Source organism: Python bivittatus, unplaced genomic scaffold (assembly GCF_059951505.1).
Source record: "Python bivittatus isolate LINGU-HERP-01145 unplaced genomic scaffold, Pbiv_v1 ctg000040_np1212, whole genome shotgun sequence".
Lineage (NCBI taxonomy): Eukaryota > Metazoa > Chordata > Lepidosauria > Squamata > Pythonidae > Python > Python bivittatus.
Genome location: NW_028277032.1, coordinates 1,587,631 through 1,607,744, shown reverse-complemented (window position 1 = coordinate 1,607,744; position 20,114 = coordinate 1,587,631).

Below are 20,114 nucleotides of genomic sequence, written 5' to 3'. Positions count from 1 at the left end.
GGCTTTCAAAACTGGTTTCCTAATGCACAGATCGTGCCTAGAAAAGAATAGCCAACTTCTCTGAGCTAATGGCTTATCCTCTTCAACTCCATTTAAGACGAGGGATTGGATCTAAAGTCTGATGGGCTGGAATTGTAGTATTTTTGGCACACTAGAGAGAATGATACAGAGTCAGAGAGAGAATCAAAAGGCATCTGGGGGTGTAATATTTCTTTCTAGCTGGCCAATTTAGGGCAAAAAGAGAGATCGTAGGAGTTCCATCTGGTTCATTTTTAAAATATACGCATTCACTTTAAATCTCAAATACCCTTATTTAGGGTATAGAAAGGATTTGAGATGATTAAAAAAAAAACTCAAATATGGAAGAGAAAAAAAGACAGATCTGCCCATTCCTATGTGCAAAGGCTATTTAAAACCCATGCATGCTTATTTATTTAAGTTTTTGTAAACACAAGACATGCCAACCATCTCAAGTGAGTCCTCCCCCAGAGGGAAACCACATTCTGGGCATCTGGGGTCTGGAAAGCTCTAGGGAGTGAATCAGAGTACAGAGGCTCCTGGGAGGTTCACAAACATTTTGTCCAGTAGCAGAATTTCACTAGCGCGTTTTGCCCAGGGCGGGGAGTTGGGGTGTTTTGAAAGGAGCTCTGCTGCTTTTAGCCTCTGTAGCTGCCGTGGTGCTTCTGAAAGCAGGAAGCCTTGGTGGATGAATACGTTTCAAGTGCTTTCTGGACAGGCTTCCAGTTCTTGCATTCATGCAACGGTCCACAAGCGTCTGCCGTTGCAAAGTCAAGAGGAACACAAGCACGCTCGCTCACACACACACGTGTAATTGGCATGTTTATTTTCATTCTTTGGGAAAGGCTAGCCACTTTTCACAAGCGGCATGCCCCCCCAAAAAAACCCCAAAGTAAAATGAAACAGAACCAAGCAAGGACATTTTTAAAATCTCACGTAGTCATCAAATCTCACAACGGGTTGGCCATCTCACTCCAAGATCACACTTGACCTCTCGTAAGAATGTCAAAATATTTTGCGAGAGAACACTAACATTTTGCAAGATTGGGTGATTTTTCCAAGAGTTTAATGATGTTTGCTTGTAAGTGTTGTTTTTTTTAAAAAAAACTGTTAACCCCTTCCTATTATTTAGTCATAGCTGGATGGGAGCGTGGTATCTCATGGCTAATAATGGAGATATGATTTAAATAAGACCGTTTAACTTATTTCTCGACTTTTGTCAGTAACACATTTAATGTTAGTTGGTGTTTTTTAAAATCATGAACCACTATGTCGTTTGATTTTCTTGGTACACAAATGAAATTAGTAAAGAATAAATCCTGTTGATAATTGAAATGCTTTATTATTTTTTTCCTGAAGAAACTGCAGTCAAAGGGATCTGAAAGACCTAATTTGCCAGTGAAATGGCAAAGATTAGCAAAAGTAAAATTCCATTGGGGTCCCAGATCTGCTGCAATTGTAGCCAAGGGTGCACCTTGGGTCAAAATGCTTTCTTTGTACTGTGGCTAACATTATGATTTTAGTCACTGGCATTGAATAAAACTCTTTCTGATCATGCTGATGACACTCAGCCAAATTGCTCATATCTTGATTGGCATCCCTTTTGGCAGGAGAAGGGATACACGTTTGAGTTGATTTGCAAATATGCAATTTCTAGGAACCAGGAGCCAGAATTCTAATTCAGTCCTTAATTTGGGTTGTACTCCAAAAGGAAAAACTAAACAGGATGTTGGTATTGAGTAAGGATGATGTCGAGCACTGGAGAGAAATGATAAACTTCATTTATCATCCTCCTCTTCATCCTAACAGCCATCCTGGTTGGTGATCACTGTTAAGATTGTATGCAAGCTTCAGACCCTGAAAAACAAGGTTTTCCTGAATATTTTTTTTAGGAAAAAAAGGTTGGGGATTGATTTTTGCCCCTCGAAATGGTCTGATGAGGAGGGAGCTTGCTCAGTGGATATTGGGAAGGTGACTGTTCTCATTTCTGCTGGGCTTCCATTCTTTTTGTCGTGACAGGTTACATGAAGGCTGCCCTTCTTAGGAAGAGAAAGTCACCAGAAAAACCACAGTTGAGAAGCTGAGAAGCTTGACAGCTAAATACAAGTCCCTTAAGAAAACATCCTGTTTGCCCCCTTTTTTCCCCCACTACAAATAATCGAATTGAATAATGACTAAAAAATTGCCCCACTTTTAATTAAAACGAATTCCTTGATTAAAGAACAGATGCTGGCCTAGATGAAAGATTCCTTTGGCCCAAGGACAAATATGTTAGTGGCCTCCAGATGTTTCCAGTCTATAGTTCCTCTCATTTTTGACCATTAGCTGGATGGAGAAGATGGGGGGTGTTGCACAAACACACATCAGGCACTGGAAAAATTCTTAGTGGAGAAATAGTTGGACACATTATTGCTACATGCAATTTCTTTATTACAGTTCCCCTCTGAGGGTTAGGTTTACAGGTAGGCACAAGCAGTAGTATATATTAAATGGGGAAGAGTATTTCCAGGAAGAGTTTCAGATGCACAGAGGTACATCATGTGTTGTCCTCTGCTCTTTGGTTACTCTGAACCTTAGTTATGAGTGCAGCATTCAGTTTAATTAAAATTGAAATTAAAAACCAAAAAAGGCCTGAAACATCTGATCAAAAGGATTAAAGAAGAAAGCGAGAAATTTGGCCTCTTCCTGAACATCAAAAAGATTAAGCTCATGACCACTGCGAGGAATGGAAATGTCAGAATAGCAACTGATGGTGAAGAAATCAAACGTGTGCAAGAATTCCCTTTCCTTGGATCACAGATTGATCAAAGCAGTGAATGAAGTCTAGAAATAAAGCGTCGAATCGAACTGGGTCACACAGCAAGGATGAGCATGAAGAGAGTATAGAGAAGCGAGGACATCAGCCTGGCAACTAAATGCAGATTAGTCCGCGCTATCATGTTTCCCATGGCTACCTATGGTTGTGAAGGTTGGACCATGAAAAAACTAGAGAGGAGGAAAATCGACTCGTTTGAGCTGTGGTGTTGGAGAAGGCTCCTGCGCATTCCTTGGTCAGCAAAGGTGACAAACAAGCAAGTTCTGGAGTGTATAAAACCAGAGATATTCCTGGAGGGCAAAATCACAAAATTCCACCTGACTTATTTTGGCATGTGATCAAACTCACTGGAAAAGGCAGTTATGCTTGGAATAGTCAGCGGTAAAAGGAAACGAGGCCACCAAAAACCACGGTGGCTGGACACCATCAAAGCCAACCCCGGCCGGAGCATAACACAACTAAAAGAAGCTGATGAAGATGGAAAATGGGGAGGGAGCTGGTCCATAGAATCAGTGAGAATCGGACATGATTGAACGGATAGCATCATCATGGTATTTAATTATATTTGTGAGTGTGTGAGTATGTATACAGTATGTATGATTTTTTTATGTTTGTGGACCACTATAAAAATGCAGTTAGCTACTGGCCTGGTTCATCCCAAACAGGCCTTGGTGGATCATGGATGGTGGTGTTAGAAATAGAGAAGCTTAGGACATTGTGTAAACAGGAAAATTGAGTCAGTTGTTTCATCTCATGAATCCTAACATCAATAGTTCAAAGTCTGTTTGGAGTTAAACTAACTCTTTCCAATAAACCATGCCAGAGAGGATTAATTAAATCTTCCTCCATCTGCAGGGAGAGGATGCCATAAGAGAAAGGGCAGAAAAGGGAACAGAAGAGCTAAGGTTGGATAGCCCTGATCCTATCAGAGGTGGCACCGGTTTGATGGTGCTATCACATTTTTTTTCACTCCAGTGGGGAAAAAGATTTTAAAAAGAAGGGAAAGGAAAGGAAGTTAAATCTTCCCAGCTGGTACGGCAGATGGACAACTGATCCAGTCATTCTAGCTCTGACCCAGCATATGGAAATGAGGGAGTAGGCCAGGGGAGAAGAATTAATAGGTTGGTCATGTTGTGTGAACAGGGTCATTCTTTTTGAACTCGGACCAGATATCAATATATCATCATTTCAGATAGTTTCCTAATTGCAAGTCCAGATTAGAACGACATCTTTAGCCAAAAGTAATTCCATGCATTGAAAAGGACAATGAAACATTCAGGCTGCTGGTTTTTGGTTACTGTACTTCTGTGTTAGATGGTCTCCGTCAAGCTTCACACTAGGCTTAGCTGTAAATTTCAGCTCTCCAGACATTTCATCCCTTATTCAGAACTAGGCTGACTTGGAGTAACAAAAGAACCTGGGCTAAATTAGTCTCACTTTTTACAAGAATAAAGCTATTATGTACACAGAAAATTTATTTCCTGCAATGTAAGTAGGTCAGACCTCCAATATAGGTCCAGGATTTAAAATCTAGCCTTTTCCTCCTGTCCTTTGGAGTTCAATAAATATTTGGCCATTCTTTTGATAGCATTGGAATCTGTCTGAACTATGATGACATAGCAGTTCCCTCTAGCCTGGGAACTGCTGGTTCCTCCCTTACCAGCCTCATGCCTTATAGTTTTCAACATATGACATAGCTGATCTGAGCGAAGTCTCATAACCAGGAGAGGGTTCTGTGTCTTGAACTCTTTTCTCATATTAGAACCTGTGTGTTTGTACAATTTCTCAGGCTTAGGAAGACAAACAACCTTTGTTCTTCCAGGTACTCACTTTTTAACAACTCCTCATGATAACACCTTGGAATGGGCAAAATGTCTCTGCTATGAAGTGTTGGTGCATCTTAGGCCTTGAGATTTAATATTGAATAATGGAATATTTTTCTACTATTTTTTTCTGCTGTTTCTGCCTGTTGTAATAGGGAAATGGATCAGCTCCGTTTTGCAGTGGGGAGACATGCAAGCTGTCCCCGCACTGAAGAACACCCAGGAATAATGGCTTATACTTCATGCTCAACCATAAATCAGTAGAACATATTAAACCTATTTAAGGCTTATATTACAAGTTCCTGCCTCAAAATGGTGAGAAAGTAAAATTCAATGATATCATCTCAGGGATAACCAAAAAAAAAAAAAAAACAGTGCGTGGGTACCAAGGCTTTGGCACTGGGCTGTAGGCTGCCCAGCCCTACCATAAATCACATTTTAAACCACGAAGACTGGATTTGCTCATTGCACTAAGCCAAAACCAAATAATTCATTCTGGCTTAATTGCTAAGCAACCTAGTTGCTGATGGGCCAATATCTGTCTACTACAGAGTCTTCTTCACATCCACAGAGTTGACCCACTATGGAAAAATAGGAAGTTGCCATTCCCTGCAAGCCAAAGATAATCTAAAGAAATAAAATACTGTTTGGTGACATTACAAGGATTTGTTTATGGAGACACAAGCCTCAAGCATGATGAGTAAGAACTGAAAATCTTAGAAGTGAAAGAATCAGTTTTCACCCAAAGCCATGCTATGAGTTGTTCATGATTCATTATCAGCACAAGCGGATGGTCTTTTTGGATCCTTCCCTTTAAATAAATGGAACCAGTATCTCATAGATCAGACTTCTTTGACTTCTTCTTCCTCCAGATATATTGGACTTCAACTCTCATGAGCCTGTGAGCCACCCAGAGATTTCATTTGGAGCAAGTTACCTTAGACACAGGCATCCAAGGTGACTCTGAGAATTGAAATGGGCATCTGGTCACAGTCTTCTCCTTCTGTTCCAGATCGGCATTTGATCCAAGATTCCTCCAAAACAGCATTTACAGGCTGAACAGAAAAGGATCAGGCAGTGTGAAGAAGGGCAAAGGAAGCAGCCTGGAGATGTTCACAGAGGCATCTGTTAGCAATTAGTGTTTTGAATGCTTTACAGAGATGCCATATGTGGTGAGAGGATGGAGCCGGGGCGGGGGACATTGGGAGGAGAGGGAGAGAGAAGGATCCAGTGACTTATAGCAACTTCTCCCCCCTGTCTTGGAAAGATGGATGGAACGTTAAATATAACCTCCAAAAGAGTGAATATTGTAGCTTTGGAGGCTTTTCGGAGAACCTCTCAAAATTAGCTTTTAAGTAAGAACCTTTTGGCTGGTGCTGTCCTGCGTGTTTATAGGAAGTCCTTCAAGGGTGCAGAGTTGAGGTCAAAGAAGAAAGCGGGGTCATCGTTTCCATGTATTTTCAGGTGTAACTTCATCCACAAGGATCTCCCCAGCCTGCCTATCTAGAAAAGCTTCCAGATCAAGTCAGATTTGTTTTTGTGGGTGCTTCTTCGTGGCTTGCAGTTGCTCTGCCTGTTCTATGTGGGGAAGAAGAAATTCTTTAACTTGCACCTGAATGCAGACTTAACCCACCTTTTGAGCTAATCCACAAACCCAAAGTTCAAATTTCATACGAAGTTTGCACTTTCTCAAATGCTGCATTGCGGTTTCCCATTTTTAAGAAGTATATTAGAGGAAAAGTCTGGGCAAAATGGCACATTGTCCTGGAAAAGGAAAAAAAGCGAGGGGAGGGAGATTAAGATACCCTCAAGCTGAATTTCCTGGTGGCTCCATTGACAAAACCATGCAGTTTTCTTGGCAACGAAATGGAAGTGGTGTGCTATTGCCTTCCTCCTGGATAGTTTAAAAAAAATCTTAATGTAGCCTGCAGCTGTAGTACAGCCTGCTGTTCTTATACAAGAATGTAAACTAGGGAAAGTTGTTTGCAACATAGGATAAAGTCACAAATGCAAATGTATAAAGTGGGAGAAATATATGTGAAAAGATGCATTCAAATTTTAGTGCATTTTTTTTTTTTTAGAGGCTCAAGTTTGAGGGTATGGAAAAAATGAGAAATGAGGAATGGACAAACACTGAAACTGAGATATTTGTCCACCCCTATCCTACTCTACTCGCTCCCTTGAGCTTGCTCACACAGTCTTGACCCCGGCTGTCAGACTGTCACCTGGGGCGCAGAAATAAATCCCTCTCTGCACTTGGCCTAGCAATAACGAACCAAGGGCAAGGCTCAGATAGTTGCTTTTATGCAAGTACCAAAGAAATTCTATTGACAAAAGGATCAGGTACTGCAGAACTGGAAAATCAAGTCCTAACTGTTTGAGACCCAGGTTAAAATTCCATGTTGATTTCGACCACCCTTGCATAGGAATAAACTTCTTGCCATTCATTGCTCAACCTTGGATGTGGACAGCACCGGTATACTGTTTTGTTAATGGCCTTGCCTGGTCTCAGGTTCCTTGGTGCCAGCCATGCCAGCTTTAGCCTCACAACAGCCAATCATTCTTTGGGAAGTGCCCGCTTCTAAGGACCTCCTTACCCATTAAATCAGTGGCCTTTAATGCTCCATGGTTATGGAAGCCTCTGATTTTGTAAGTGTGCTGCCTTGATTTGACTAATATGAAACATTGGCAAAAACCTGTGGCATTTGGGGAAAGCATTTACTACTTCCTTGAGCTTAGATTCAGTTTCCAGTGAAACATGATCTCTTTCCATTGCTGTCTCAAGAAGTCTTACTTTGCATCCTGATGCAAATCTCTTGTAGGAGAGCTGGTTTCTTCTTGAAACTTCAAATGTTGCAATATGGTTCTGCTTTCCTGCATCTGAAGATGCTTCCTTTCACCACCCAGGCTATACCTCCCAAGCTGTGTGATCCTTCTCATTTCAGCCATCAAAAAGTTCCTTAGTGGTGATCTAAAGCCACCAGTGAGTGGGCCATTCCAAGTGAGAAGCATTAGCACCGCTTTAGGCCTTATCCTGTATGTTCCCTCAGGGCTCCAGGGTTCAGTCAAATACCCAGGCAGACAGCCAAGTGAACAAGCAAAAGTGTGGGAGGATGAGATAGGGGTTGCCACCTGAAATGCCACTTTGTGTAGGTAGTACATTCCAGCCCACTGGCATGGAGTGGGTGGGAAATGCACTGAAATGACAGGGAACTGGCTTTTATCCCAGGATATATTACAGAATAGGTCTGACAGTTGAGGGATATATTGGTGTATATGTGTGCTTATGAATATGCGTTCGTATTTATAGGCATGGTTGTTGTTTTGGAAACAGAAGAATGAATAAGCAATTAACCCTGGTTAAGTTGCGTATCCAGAAGGCAGCAGAAGAGAAAAGAGTTAGAATTTGCAATGGAAAGAGAAGGACCTCTTGGTTTCAACACTCTTGCATCTCAGTTTTCTACAGTACTAGGAGCAGATTTCTCCAGGTTGGAATTCAGGCGAAGCCATTCTGAGCTGCCCGCTCTTGCCTATCCTCTGCAATCCATCTTGTGAAATTGATCAGTCATAAATGAGTACATCTTCGCTTGCTCCCAGTTATGTCACCAGGAATGATGCACAGAATGCTACAGCCATATTCTAGTTCAGTGTTTCTCAACCTTAGCAACTTTAAGATGAGTGGACTTCAACTCCCATGCTGGCTGGGAAATTCTGGGAGTTGAAGTCCACTCATCTTAAAGTTGCTAAGGTTGAGAAACACTGGTCTAGACAGCATCACACTATATGTGTTGGGGAAGATCTTCACCTGCTAGGGAGGAGGATCAAGTCTACCGGGAGGCCCCAGGGCCCCATCCTGTGTCTAATGCGTAAGAGAATTAGGAGTCAGCTGAGACTCAATTGCCTCTTTCACAACTGAAGGCCCCAAGGGGCAGTGCTTTACCTGCAGAAATTCCTACGGTTCAGTCCAGATAACTGCAGATAAATCTAGGAAAAAACACTGAAGAGGTACAATAGTACAGATGATATGGAGGTAAGTGCTCAAAACTGGGTCCCAGACAAGTTATTCTTCTATTTTTTCTCTTGGGCAAGCCTACCTTAGATCCATTACCATTATCAATGCTTTAGCTGGTCTCTTTTGCTAATTTACCTTGATTAGACCTGATGGACTCCAGGACTTGTTGTTCCTCCCCTTCTCCTTCAATTTACCTCTGACAATTCCTGATCCAAACGCAAGTCTTATCACAATGATGAAACAAGATCCTAAGAATCAGCCAGCTGAGCATGGTCAAATGGAGGCAAGTCAGGCTAATAGCAGCACCCAGAGTTGCTCCCCAGAGTAGAGGAAGACAAGTGGAATCATTCTCCCCAGTGCCTGCCAAATGATAGACTGTCCCATATGTCCTGCTTTGACCCAACATGTGATAAGATTTCTAGATGACTCTTCAGTTTCTCCAGTGGCCAGAGTCTGGAGGTGATATCCAAACTATGCCCTGGTCTGATATCCTTCAGAGGTAGAGTCTAAAGATTTGAAGTGACATTTTGGAAGAACTCCCAGCTTTACTTTGGTTTGACTTTTAGTTTCAGTACCTGAAACTAGAAGACATAATTGGTTCAGTGTACTGAAATTACAAAATTTTCCAGCCTGAAAACTTGCCTCAATACAAACCAGATCTCTGTGTCAGACATCAGTCCAGAGTCACAGCCATTTTCACAGTCATTGTTGGGTGAAACCTTTCTCTACATAAAAGCAATAGATACAAATATATTTGAGTAAGGCTGCCAGTTGTGAAAACTCTGGTTGGTATTTTCTACTTTCTTCTAGGATTTCCAGGAATTAAAATAAAACATTGTTCTTGTCAGAAAGCAGGGTCTTTTGTAAAATCTATCAAGTCCCAGTCCAGAAGGACCAACCATAGCTAGTTCACTCCCTCCTTCCCCACCAAGTCGCATCCACCCAACTTTTTCCAGACTTTCAATCAAAATCTGCCTTCCTGGAACTTAAGAACATTATTCCATGTCCTACATTCTGGGATAATAGAAAACAGGTCTTGACTTTCCTCAAATTCCTTGAAGAGTGTTTTCATATCCCACCTAAGGTGTTGATTCTCAAATTTAACATATCTATTTTCCTCAGGGTCTCCTTGTAGAACTTCATTTCTAGAGGCCTGATCATTCTTGTTGCCTTCTTTGCACCCATTGCAATTGGACTTCTATACAGCATGATGCCTGTAATACAGCACTTGAGATGGAGTCTGATCAGAGGAGAATACAGGGCAATGATTACTTCCTGTGATTTGGAAACTCACACAAGCTGGCACCTAGACACCCTTTGCAATCTTACCTTCTTGGATACTGCTGTATCTACTAGGTGTAGTGTTCTTGGACATAACATGGAAGTGGTTTGCCGACTCCATTGACTTCCCAAACTAGTCTATAATTGTCAGCCCTGGTAGGTAGACTACGGGAGGAAATCAACTCCACAGAAAGGTTAAAGCTATTATTGTGCTGGACCTCTTCCCCTTGTTATACTCAAGTGAATCATGGAGGTGTCTGCCTGAGCCAATGTTATCTTGTTGCTCTCAACTTTAAAAACCTTTTAGCCATGGTAGGTAATAGTTCTTGCATGTTTCTGTCAAGGTCATCTTCCTTACTTTCTACAATCATTCTGGGAATTTTGGGGGTTTCCCACGGAAATACTCATCAGGGCCAGCCCTGCTTTGCTGCTTTTAAGCTGAGCTGTGATTAGACAAAAAGATTGGAGAAAAAAATAATAATCCAGACAAAGCCAATAGCAATTCATTTCCATTCTGTGGGCAGGAAAATGACAGGGATGTGTTCCAGGAGCCACCAGCAGGGGACCCCAATTTGAGGGAGATTTTACTTATAAGTAATTATTCTTAATATACACCTACCAGCTTCAGCATTGCTATTTGCATTCTTACAGTTTCCCACCTCCTGACTGATCACCTGTCATAGTCTAAGAAAAAAGTACCAAATGAGGATTTTTTCTCCCTCAAGACCTGCATTTGCTCTCAAAAGTATTTTAAGGAAGCCAATGTTAACACAATATGAGGTATGTTTAATATATATATATCAATACATTAATACATATTTTAATATATTAATATTAATGTGTGTGTGTGCTGGACATAAATGCACTCCCAGGATGCTAATTCCTGAACTGATTCCTATTTATCACTCTAGGGCTAAGAAAAGGACTTATTTAAGCTGGCATTATACCATCCCTTCTCAAGCAAAGAGATGAGAGACAATTGATGGTCTAATTCTTTGGCCTTGTTTCTTCTGACCTTCTGTCATCCAAGTCTAGCCCAGCCTTAGGATCATCTGGCCTTGTGTCCCTGATGGGAATGTCTTTCAGCACCCTTCCTCCCCTGGACTGTGTCCTCAGATGCTTCACTGAGTCTTCTCTCATCCGCTGTCCCACAAATCCCAGATAGTGGAAACTGCTGAGACTATCTTAGATCCTCCAACCGACCTTACTATGGATAGGAACCAACATGCCAACAGTCTATTTTCAATGGCTGGCTGAGGAGTCTAGCCCATTTTAGATCCTGTAGAACAGTGTTGTCCAAACTTGGCCACTTTAAGATGAGTGGACTTCAACTCCCAGAATTCCCCAGCCAGCCATGCTGGCTGGGGAATTCTGGGAGTTGAAGTCCACTCATCTTAAAGTGGCCAAGTTTGGACAACACTGCTGTAGAACCTCTAGTGGCCAGTCAGCATCTCCATTGCACAGTTCCTTCTTCTGTGGCTGCTCCCTCCTTCCTCCCTCTCTTTTGCAATCATTTTATACACCTATTTGGAGAGGGGAAATTGTGCCTATAAATCTATCAGCAGAACATGATACACTGAGCAACTGCAGACTTCAGAATCAGCCAGTTCAGAGCATTTGCTACACAGAGGCCCAAGACACCAGTAACAGAAAGACACGGGGCTCCATTTGTTCTTTGAAAATGGAGTTGTAGCCATTTATAGAGAGACGTAGCTAATATACCTGTACCGTAGAAAACTAGAACAACTGCATTGTTTTCTCTTCTTGTTTTCCCCTTTCTCTCTTCACATGTAGGTTATACGTTCACTTGTTTTCTTTATATGTTCAGTTTTCATTGCATTGTTTTCACAAGTTCGGTTTTGTTTTTATTGTCACTTGTAATTTTAAGAAGACTAATAAGATCGTTATTTAAAAAAGAAAGAGGTATGAGAATTACAAGCAGATAGTTTCCAGAGCAAAGCATTGCACAATATACAGAGCTTTGAAAAGAAGTTAATAATGGTTGAGAAGAGATCATGATTCCAGGTATACAGACAGCAGAAGACAGTTGATGGGACAGAACTTTGTATGATTTCTTTGTTTTTTTTAAAAGAACTTGCCCAGATTCACACATTCCTTGAGAAACACAGGGGAGTCAAAACAGTCAAGATGGCTTTGATTTCATGATAGCAGCTGCCATATTGACTTTTCTCACACACACACACACACACACACACAGAGAAAGAGAGAGAGAGAGAGAGAGAGAGAGAGAGAGAGAGAGAGAGAAAGACCCCTGAGAAACAGGAAAATATCTGTGATAATGTCATGTCCAGGGGAAAGAAGGAGGGCTTCATACATATTTTCAGCAGGATCGCACTCTGATCTAGGTTCTTAATTTTAATTAAATTTTTGATAGCAACTTCCTAACATTTGCAAATATAAAATGGAAAGCACTTGTGATTTAAATTCTAGAATGGTAGAGAAAGAGAAACTGGAATGGTTGCCCGTCCAGAGGAGCTCTAGAGATTTTGGTAGGGTGATGTGAACGTATCATTTGGTGATTTGATTCGAAAGCAGCTTTGCATCTTTCCAAATCAGATCACTGGTTCTAGGTGAATCATCAAATCAAATGCATGGAATCTATTCAATACTGTATGTACCAATTTAGATAGGTTTTGTATGTACACATGTGTGTTTTAGTATCCAAATCAAATGCAATTAAATTGCTCCAGTTCAGACAATTCAGTCTAATTTGAATTGGAGTACAAAATCAAATTGATCTGGCTCAGCAAATTGACAATTTGAATTGAGTTAACAATTCAGATCAATCTGCATCCCCCTGGTCTTTAGCACTAAAGTCTGGGAATGGATCCATCTGACTTTAACTTTGTTTGAGGCACCAAATTAGGTTTGCCACAGTTATTCTTTTATTTGACCAATTCCTCAGCTTTACCACTACAGGGCAAATATTTGTTGCTCTCTGTGACCTAGGAATAGCAGGTTCTATTGAATTTCTCCAATTCTCCATGAGAATTAGGTGTGCATGTTTAGAAGACTTTCCCAAAATTTGCGTATCTCTTCATAAACAGGAAGGATGAATGTTAAGCAAAACTTCATCAGAGAGCCATTTAACATTAGAACCACTAATCCAAAGACTTGGTCCTCTCCTTTTTCCTAGATTTGGACAAGCAGAATACAGATTGCCACCTCTTAAGGTTGCTTCAATTTGCATGGGGCAGGGGATAAGAGTTGGTGGCCTCAGATGTCTCTTTGAGTTCTATGAGTTTAAATACAGACTGAAAGGAACTTGAGCTTTTTTGTAAAAAAGAAGAAAAACAGAAAAACCCTTGTCAGCCCTGTCAGGTAGACCAGATTAAGAAACAGACACCATGCAGACTTCAAGCTATTAGAACAGCTTTAGTAACGGAATCTTGCAAGTCTGAATGAGCTCCCTTTCCTCCCTCTTTAATCTTCATGAGAATTGGCAGTGGGGTGGGGGCTGTCTGAGCAGTTTTTGCAAATTGCTTTCTTGGCCTGGGCTCAAGTTTTGTTTATCTGATTATGGCTTTGGTAGTGGATCTTCCCTCTGTCCTTCAAGGCCACTCTCTGTATTCACCACATCCCCAATAAAAATGAGACCAGATGTTCATTTTTGATGTATTATACCATTAGGAGAATCCACCAGCCATAAATGTCTTTGGAGGGAAAGTAATATCATATGCATCATGTCATCATGCAAATTGCATCATTATGCCAGATGTGTTGACGTGATGATACACATGACATCGTTTTGAGTTCTGACTAAAACCTATGCCACCAGCAGCTGATCAGAATCCTTTACTAGTCCCTTTTTCCTGGGTATGGTTCTAGGTTCTCATAACAGATCACGGTCTAATAAATAGAACCATGTGTACGTGCTGATCTTATTCATATTCTCCTCATTATATACTGGAGAGGGCTTCTCCCTATCCTTTAATCTGATTGCTTTGTTGTTTCCTTGGAGGACAGGCCCAGGACAGATGTAACAGAGACACACTCCACTTCATCAATCGCCTTCTTGAAATATGAATCACGTGCACCCTGACTTATGTAGAAGAAGAGGGAAATAGTGCTTCCTGCCATTGCAACCCAGAATAGAATTTGCTTTTCTGCAGCCAAGTGGTGCTGTTGGCTGAGGGTCAGCTTCTGGCTGAAGGACCTAGATGCTTTCCAGCTGCCAAGCCAGCTATCTCACCCCCAAATTACCTACCATTGCTTTGGATTATTTTTACTGAAGTGGAAAGGTTGACATTCCATCCTGTTGGTTTTCATCTTCTTGGCTTCAGCCCAGTTTTCCAACCGGTCAAGATAGTTTAAAATTTTGATGTTATCCTTTCTGGGGTCAGCTACCTCTCCTAGCTTTGTATCATTTATAAATCTGATATGTTTTTCTTGAGTATCTTCACCTCTCTTGTGCATTAGGGGCTGTGCAATATTTTGGATGCGAAGACAAAAAGCTGCCGTGGAGCCCATGAAGTGGCTCATGTTGTGCAATCCCAACAATAAGTACTCTCTGCAACTCCATAAAGGATCTGTACTTCTTGTTGGGGTTGTGCAGCTGCCCTCTGTCCTGCAGCACAGTCCTGGGAAATTCTCTGTTTGGCTGAAGCTTATCCACATGCATTCTGAAGCACCTTTCCTCCTTCAAAATTCAACAGCTGTCCACCCTTATAATTTATAGATTGTTCAGACATGAACTGCTCAGGACTGCAATCAAAGTCCTAAGGCCTTTTGCTTGAGGTATGTCTCTAGGCCAGTGTTTCTCAACCTTGGCAACTTTAAGACATGTGGACTTCAACTCCCAGAATTCCCCAGCCAGCCTGCTGGCTGGGGAATTCTGGGAGTTGAAGTCCACATGTCTTAAAGTTGCCAAGGTTGAGAAACACTGCTCTAAGCTAATGTAAAACACTTGCTGGTGAGGCTGCTCCATTGCTGAAAATCTATCTCACAGTGCCATCGTCCTTCGCAAACCTTGCCTTCAGGTCAACACAGGCTCTTTGCTGGACTCCCTTCTGAAACTCTGCACAGGCAGGCCATGTACCAAAAGTGAGTTGAACTTGCTTCCAATGTTGTGGCCCCTTTAATTAAAGAAATCATTCCCATTTTCTCTATGGGGAAGAAAGATTGATGCCATTTAACATGGTCTCCCTCCCTCCCTACTTTTATGCTCCTAAGATGAAAAATGAGGTAGGACTATTCAGAATGTGAGCCTATGGAAGTAGGTGGTCCATAAATGCGTGAAAGGAAACTTTTTGAGTCTGTGTGTTGGGAAACATGGAAGGCTGTGAACATTTCACGTTTTGTTTTGCTGGAACATGCTCGAAATGTTCATCGGAATATTCCAAGTGGGGCTGTTTCCTTTTGAACTTGAGCAATAGATTGTTTGGGGCACAGCTTTAGTTCCCCCCGCCTCTTTCTAGTGTATTTTAGTAGTAGAGGACTATAATGGGCTGTGAGAATAACCTTGGGAAACAGGAGGAAGAGACACAGCCTAGATGTTGGTTGGATAAAACAAATCTGAGTCCAAAGTAGGAATAGGGATGGAGAAAGCACCTCAGAATTGACCCTCCCTGGTTCTCTGGAATGTAAAGACAGGGGAGGGGGGAAGCACTTTCAGACTTGCCAGATTCTGTTACCGTTACCTTACAATAAAGGTAACATTAGTATTCTTGCTTTTCCTGGTCTGGACTACCTTGAAGGTCCAACAAGAGCACATTTAATTCTGGTTTAATGAGGTGCGATGGGGAAATACCTCTGATAGAAAACTTAGAACACTGCTTTCAGATTGTAGCTGGATTTACATATTAGACTACTCCACCATTCACGCGACACACTAAGCCACACCATGTTGGACAAATCATGATGGGTTTTGCACAACATGGCAAATTAAACCAACCAATCTACATTATGACTACCATGATGTATGAATCAGAATCCAGAACACCAAATGTCTAGACCCAAATGAGAGTGGCATTGTAAAAGTGACCCTTATGTATCTTTAATATGGAAGGCGGGTGGGGGGGGGCAGACATCTACATCTATACTTTCCTCTTCTCTAGCTTTGTACCTGAAACAAACCAAAATGAAGTCATAAAAATTAAAAAAAAAAAAATCCCCTCTCACCCCTATGGGTGGTATGTGTCTTCCTCAATCTAGGGTCCTCTACCAGAGTCCTGGGAGTTTGAGGGTTCTGCGCAGGATCTGAGCTGTTCCTAGCACTGCCCTCTTCTGGACAGAGAGCTCTGATGCTGTTCCTGGGATCTGTTGGAGTCCCTCTCCCAGCTAAGGAGTCACAGCCCCCAGTGCTCCTACCACCACTGGGACCCCTTTGGCCTTGACTTCCCATGTCCTCTCTAGTTCCTCCTTCAGGCCCTGGTCCTTCTCCAGCTTCTCATACTCCTTCTTCCTGATGTTGCTGTCACTTGGCACCACTACATCTAACACTACCGCTGTCTTCTGGTCTTTGTCTACTACCACGATGTCTGGTCAATTGGCCAGTACTTGCCTGTCTGTCTGGATCTGGAAGTCCCATAGGATCTTAGCCCTGTTATTCTCCATGACCTTTTGTGGAATCTCCCATTTGGACTTGGGGGGCGGTCTAGCCCATACACTGTGCAGATGTTCCTGTACACAATGCCAGCTACTTGATTGTGCCATTCAGTGTATGCTGTTCTTGCCTGCATCTTACACCATGACAGTGTTGGACTGTCTCTGAGGCTTCTCTGCACAGTCTGTACCTTGGGTCTTATCTAGTGTGGTAGACCCCTGCTTCTATGGATCTGGTGCTCAGTGCCTGTTCTTGTGTGGCTATGATCAGTGCCTCAGTGCTGTCTTTTAGTGAGCCCTTTCCAGCCACTGATAGGATTTCCCAGTGTCAGCCACCTCAGCTATCTGTCGATGTACATCCCATGGAGAAGCTGAGTTACGCTAACTCATATCTATCTATCTATCTATCTATCTATCTATCTATCTATCTATCTATCTATCTATCTATCTATCTATCTATCTACCGACCTACCTACCTACCTACCTACCTACCTACCTACCTACCTACCTACCGTGCATGGTAGATTTAGTCTCAGTGCTTGGCTCATGCACTGAAAATTCCCCATGTAATGTAGTCAGTAGTGAGATAGATGGAGCTTCAGGGCTACCAGATCTGGGTTGCAAGAATTCAAGTAACCACTAGAAGGCAGCAAAGAACCAAAAGCCAGCAACAGTTTTGCTGCCTTCTGGTGGTTGTCTGGATATCTACAGCCCAGATATAGTAGTCCTAGTCTGACTTCCAGAACATGACTTCCTACTTTCCTTTTAAAGCACAATGTGTTTAAAAGAACCCTTTTATCAGACAGAAAACTCTATGTTCAGGGCACGCTCTGTCAAAAGTCTGCATTTGCTGCCACGTAAGATAAGGAATGGCCCTAAGTGTTCCCCCCTCCCATCCATCTTCTTCCTTTCCAACTGCTCCTCCCCACCCATCTTTGCTTGTGGGTTCTTCCCATCAGTAACTAATTATTCGTAAGTGAAGCAGCTCTTTTGGGATTCTTCCAAGGGGCACCAGATGGAACATTAACCCTCAAAACAGCACTGGCGAAAAAACAAATCTGCTTTTTAGTAGAGTGGGAAGAGGGGAGGCAGAAAGGGAACAACAGAGATAAATGAGACACCATAAATTGCTTTTAAGTGACAGTCAGATTCCAAGATGCCTTTCACGAGACTAGAAAAATTCAATGACTGCATCTTTTAAAGCTGCATGAAGAGTCTTCCTTACTGCTTCCTTCTTCAGGGTCCCTTAACTGATGGATCTAACCCTGCATGTGTGTCTTGGAACCGAGGAGCTGTCCCACCCCCTTCCCAGGCTTTTGGTTATTTTTATCTTCTTTGTTCCAAAAGTCCGGGGTTCCTTTAATCTTGGCTCGTCTAGGAGATTACATGAAAATGAATGTTTTCACTTTGGCATTGGAATAGCTTTCAGTGTTTTGTCAAAAGGAATCTGTAACTGAATTAGGCCAGCAGCCAAAGAGTTGATTCCCATTTCTCATCAGCGAAACCTACAGCATGTCATCCACGCAACGTGCGAGAGCAGCAGAATCTACGTCCTCGGAATCTTCTAACTGCACCAGCCTGATACAGGATCTGGAAAATGCACTGAACGTCCGTGCAGGTTTCCCCGTTGGTTTATTTATTTTATTTGTAGATTTGTTTATTTATCACATTTATATGCTGCCCATCTCACTATGCAAGGGACCCTAGGTGGCTTGCACATAAAAAATGATAAAAACAATTAAAAAAACTGTGTGTGTGTGTGTGTGTGTGTGTGTGTGGTTGAAAGACAAGGAAGCCGTCATTCAACCACCAATCACCCCCAGTGCTGTGAGTCCCCATTGGATCCCCATGCCAGGTGGCAAAGCCAGGTCTTCATGCTCTTCCAGAAAGCCAGAAGAGTGGAGGTCAACCTCACCTCAGGGGGTGAGATGTTCCACAGGGTGGGGGCAACAGCGGATGTCTTTTGCCTACATTCACCTTTTGGGGAAGGTGGCAATCCGTGTCACCCATCTATATTGTAATCTATTGTTATTAGACTACTGCAATGCGCTCTACATGGGGCTACCCTTGAAGAATATCCGGAAGCTTCAGCTGGTCCAGAATGCGGCCGCGCGAGCAATTTTTGGGGCCCGAAGAAGGACCCATATAACACCTCTGCTCCGTGAGCTGCATTGGGTACCGGTTTGCTTCCGGGTCCAATTCAAGGTGTTGGTTATCACCTTTAAAGCCCTACATGGCATGGGGCCAGGCTACCTGAAGGACCGTCTCGCCCCCACGATCTCAACCCATCCCACCCGATCTCACAGAGAGGGCATGCTTCGGATCCCCGCGGTAAAAGAACTTCGACTAGCGGGGTCCAGAAGGCGGGCTTTCTCTGCTGTGGCCCCCACCCTTTGGAACATCTTGCCCCCAGAGGTGAGACAGGCCCCCTCACTCCAGGCCTTTCGGAGGGATTTGAAGACCTGGCTCTGCCATCTGGCCTGGAGCGGGGAGGGAGGATATCAGAAATGGGGTTGGCTGGCCCCTTAGTGGCCTGGTGTGGCCCCTATCGGCCTCTTGGATTTTTTAGCTTTTTTATTTTTGTAATGTTTGGTTTTATAACTTTTAGTTGTATTTCTGATTTTACTTTGTTGTAAGCCACCCAGAGTCCCCCGTTGTGGGGAGATGGGCGAGGACAAATCAAATAAATAAAAGTAAAATAAAATAAAATATTTACTCAAGTATCTGTTAGGTTTATAGCTCACCTTTCCTCCAGGTGTTGAAGACGGTGCACGTTCCCTCTTCCTTTTGTTCTCAGCCAGCAGCCTAACCCTGTGGAGAGGTTGTTCTGACACAGGGCGATGGACTTAAAGTGACCCAATGGATTTCCATGGTTGAGGATGGACTTGAAGTTCAGTCCTAGGACAGTCCTAACCACTATCCCACACTTAATATATATCTCCATCGTGATTGCTATTTTAATATGTCACCGCAGATGTACCTGATCCCCATCTCAATTGGCTTACAATTAAGATACAGGCATATAGAGAATGATGGAGGGAAGAGAGGGAAATTGTTGTGGTTGTTTTTTCACAATGAAATACCCTTTAGGCTTGGTTGCAGTATGGCTGAGGATCGAGAATATGGGCCAAGGACAATGCAGAAAATGTAAGTTTTAGGAGAGGGGTGGGAAGGGAGGAAAAACAGATCCCAACATAATCGACGGCCAGGGACGACATTTGGAATCTTTTATAGAAATCTAGTGGGAAGTGACTGTTGCAACCATTCTGAGCAGGACTTGGACATCTTTTCCACTGCGGTGATCTAGCAGTCTCTGTTGTTCTAGTCTGTATGTGTGTGCATGTGCATGTGTGTGCATGTATGTGTGTGTGCACAGGTGAGGACATGGGGAAAGATTAAAGGTAAATACCTAGATTGCAGCATGCAGGAAATCAGATTGTCTAAGAAGGGTAGGTTGGTAAATGGTACAAGTCTGGGGAAGAAAATAGGAAGACTTCCTGCTAGACATGCTGACCCCAGGTTATATTTCATGTAGCCCCAAACCTAAAGGCAGGTGATGGGGGAGGTAGAGTGGAGGAAAGGAAGCTAGGCTGGAAGGGGA